Here is a 4,711-nt window from a genome sequence, read left to right as displayed (position 1 = left end):
AACAGGAAAAGAACATTGCCTGAAGGTAAGTGGCATGTGGCAGATCCTGGCGACCACTGTGCCACAAGGGCAATTGTGCTGGCTTGCATGATTTGGGGAATGTTGCAAGGCAGGCTTCAGGAGTGGCAGCGATGGCACTAGGGCTAAAGTCAAGGCATGGCAATCTACTTTTATGTCCAGCCTCTGCCCCACCACTGAGTTCACTATTCAGGATGGCCTAGATGGGGGTGGGGGAGAGAATTATTTTCAGGATCCACTCTGGGTCAGTCACTTGGACCAGAAATTTAGTTTTCCGAGCTTTTAGACTCATGCTGGAGCCCATTCTCAGGGAACTTCTCTCTAGCAGAATATGTGCTTTGGGCTGTTCTGGGCTAGCAGTCTCAAGGCCATCTGAATCTTAGAATAAGCTGTTCCAGAAGGCAGACACCGCAACTGAGAAGGCAATCTGCCAGATGACATTGCTTTATAGAAGGGACTCACAGCATGCCACCCCTGTTGGATCTACTGGGAAAGGCAGACTCAACTGGAGAGAAAATAGCCCCCCAAGTTTGGGGTCCCAACCACCAGTCTGTGGACCACCACTGGTCCACGGCATGCCAGCAACCGATCCGCACAAACAAGCTAAGCCCCATCCATGGGATGCAGGCAGCACACAAAACATACCCCCTCCAGTCCATGGAGAAAAATGTTTCTCCATGGGAACGGTCCCCGGTGCCCAAAAGGTTGGGGGCTGGTGCTTCAAGTAACCTATCCCCATGCCACAAAGGGTTTTACAGATGAAAACTGGCATATTGAATTGCACCTGGAAGCTGTTCGAGACCAGTGCAGCTCACAGAGGAAAGATGTTATGTGGACAGACTGTGGTTCACCCATAATTACCACTATTGCATTCTGGACTTGCTGGGTGAAAGAACTGGTATAAAAGTAGTAGCTCTCTTTTTCTTATTGTTTTATACTGTGTACTAACACTGTGACTCATACAATAATTGTATAAACATACCCTCCAGCTGCATCCTATAATTAGAGACACGCTGCATTTTTTTGCATTCTGAAAAGTTGTTCAATGGAACTGCCAAAAGAAAAGCAGACGACAACAACAGTAATATAAAATATTTTTATTGGTAAATGTTTTTATAAAACAATCTTATGAAAACAGATTCAACATTTTCTGAGATATTTGAAACTCACAAAAGATACTAGGTTTCATTTTCAAAGGGCAAATGGCAGCATACAAAGCAACAGTTACTTGTCATTTCTTTGGTAGTTAACTTTTACACTTTGTATTTTTGCTATACAAAAAAGACATAATATGCAATTGGACAAAATTTAACAAAATCTTTGCTTTAAAAATGCCAGTGTTTTGAATTGATAGTTTCTAAATAACCTATTAAAACCCAATATTATACCATTTAGATTGTGATTAGTGTTTGAATAATGCAATAATCTATTTAGTGCAAATTTTAAGTTGATACCAAGTCAGATTTGACATGACTCAAAATTCAATTAGTGAGAGGCCAACATGTACAAATAGAGGCCAGTGCATGCTCAGTTGCAGTTGGAGTTTTAGATGCTGCTAATCTTTATGTGAAAGCCAGTTTGGTGTACCTAGAAACCAGGAAGCTGTGAGTTCTAGTTCTAGTCTCATCTTAGGCACCAAGCCAACTGGGTGACTCAGGCAATCACCAGCCACCCAAAGGCAGGCCCATAGACAAACACAAAATCTTCATGTGTACAAAATGGAGGAATGAAAAATTCTATCAGAGGAAAATAATACACATTAATAATACACAATGTCACTTCATGACATTAAAGAAAAAAATGGTGTAACTCAACAACTATGAATAGTCATAGTAACATTAAAATAGGATAAGATACTGGAATGCCTGAATTTAGAGTACAATATTTGTTTTTGTTTTCTATAATAACTATGAGACTTTGTTAACCATAAATTTAAAGTGTATCTTTTTATCCTTTATTGCAATATTTCATAAACATATAAAATGTGTTTTTCATTATTTCTGTTGAGATAGAATCAGTTACCATATTTTTCACAGATGAACCACTTGTAATAGTGCGAATTTGAAAAATGCAACCATTTTGTGGGATTCATTAACCACACTGAGCCCTACCAATGTATTAATAATAGAATTTTAACAATGTGGTTCAAGGCAGTATAAATGGAAGTTATCTCTTATCAAATTTGCAATAAGTAGAACTAGGGAGCGTGACTGCCAAATTAACAGAAAGCTCATTGGTTGAGTGAGAAATTCAAAGCAGCAGTCCTTGAGACTTGTTAACATGTTAAGCACTACAATTCATGGGCATCCTTTATTTCTAGATTTGTCCAACAATTTTGTCAATTTTATATATATATAAAATTTAGACAGTTTAGACATTTACCATTGCATAGAAGGCAGAAGACAAAACCTCTTCCTATTTGCATTTCTACTTATTTACAAATACCTTTTAGTGTAACCTGCTCTTCATTTAGGAAATTATATTCAGATACTGCAAAGTGCACTTTTCCTTAGTAGATGAGCGGAGGCAATGAAACCTTATTGTAACTAACAAAGTCAGACAAGGAAGAAAACTATACTATTCTCCTGCTTTACATATGGTAATAAAAAGTTGAAATGAGAGTATAATGCATATTTCCAGTTATAATTATGTATGCAAAAAATATTGTAATATGCCTTTTCATATGATAGAAGAATTATTCTATACTTTCTACATATTTTTTTTTAAATTCCATTTATATCCCACCCTTCTCCGAAGACTCAGGGCGGCTTACAAGCTTAGCAGTAGCCTTCATTCTATGTATATGTTTGCTTATTAGGGCTTTCACACACACCCCAAGCGGCATTATTACAAAGTCAGCTTAATTGCCCCCAACAATCTGGGTCCTCATTTTACCTACCTCGGAAGGATGGAAAGCTGAGTCAACCTTGAGCCTGGTGGGACTCGAACATGCACTAATTGCAGGCAGCTGGTGTTACTTAAGGAGGCATTAGCCCACTGCATTGCAAAAAATAACTAAATGAGAATTGTATTTGTATAATCATATAGGCGGCAAAGTAATTAAACCTTTTATCCACAGAAAAATCCTGTAGATCTGATGTTGTATAAAGAGCAGCCCTTTTCCTTCATTAAATCAATATTAATTTGAGAGCATTTGAATAGTGCACAATTATTTTTCTATTTTTTTTAAATGCACAATTTTCAAAGTAGGCTGGAAAATCAACCATTCTTTCCTAATAAATAATGTTCTATGTTCTCCATTCAAGCTGTCCTAGACATGTAAATGGCAAAGCCAATGAAAGCGCTTGAGCAACAAAATACTAATTTTCAGGGCAAGTGAAATCCCCGACACTTTATTTAGATTCCAAGTTGTAAAAAACCTTATAAATGAAATAAGCAGAAATAATTTAAAGCATAGATGCTAGACATGTAATTAATCTCTTATAGGAATGAAATTAAAATATCAGTGTGTTCATTATTTAATCTCAATTTCTAATGTTGTTCTGCAGCTCTAGTTTTGAACAAGGATGACTTTTTCCTGAGCAAAACAATCTCCAAAGAAGCCACTTATTATACACACTTGACATTTTGTTTAAGAAAAGCCCAAAAGATCTGATTGGTATAATATAGACCAACTGATGATCTTATAATATTTTATTATATTTTAGCCCTTTTACAAAGATTTTGAAACTTTTACAAAATTGACATAATGAAATGTTTAAAAGAGTCTAAGTGATTATTTAGCAGCAATATGTAACTTTTATGTCCATTCCAAAAAGTATGTGAGGCCAGAGCACATAATACATTTTATGTGTTAATTTCCTCTACATAAGCACATGTTTTTTGTTCCACATGTGTTTTAACAATTTTCCTCTTCTGTCAAATTAAAAAATATAATTTGGTAATCATTTTTGGAGGTCTATGCATCTGTCTTGTACGGTGGTTAGCTCAGTGAAAAAGTCATTTTTTATGAGAAGCTCCAGATAAGGTATAAATAGAAATCCCTAAACCTAACCCCCCCCCACCTTTTGGGTGCCAGTGGTAGGTTCCATAGAGAGAAGTTTTTCTGCAGACTGAATCCCACACGTATGCAGATGGGGCTTCACTCGTTTGTGTGGGCCAATTTTCTGGTGCACTGCAGACTGGTGCCAGTCTCTGGACAGGCAGTTGGGGACCTCTGCTATAAACAATGTTTGAATAATCCTTTTACTTTCGATTGTGTAACACTGGATACAGCTAAGTAACTCATAGCATCCTAAGGATCATGATACTATTAGTAAAACCTGAAAGACGAATGCAATCTGAAGGGAATCAGCATCCAGCAAATTGCTATTTATCTTTGTTTCTAAACATCTAATCCCTACAATTAAAGTCTGATGAAATTTCAGAAACCCTTGTCCCTCAATATGCATTTGCTTATCTGCCTAATTTATATATTTTGCTGAGTTTAAGGTTCCAGGTCTAGTGTTCCATTTCATCACTTCGTTAAAAACTTGATTATGCTTTTGTAAAAGAGTATGTGTTCTTCCCTTTATGTTTAAAATAACATAAAGCCATATATTATGTTAAAATTAGATTTTCATTCAGATTACCTTAGAACAAAGTCCATAAAAAGACATATTAGAAACCCAATCCAAAACATATGGCCAATATAATTTTGACTACAAAGCACTCAAATTAGACAAATTAGACA

Source organism: Vipera ursinii (genome assembly GCF_947247035.1).
Source record: "Vipera ursinii genome assembly, chromosome: 2".
NCBI lineage: Eukaryota > Metazoa > Chordata > Lepidosauria > Squamata > Viperidae > Vipera > Vipera ursinii.
This window is presented reverse-complemented; position numbering follows the sequence as displayed.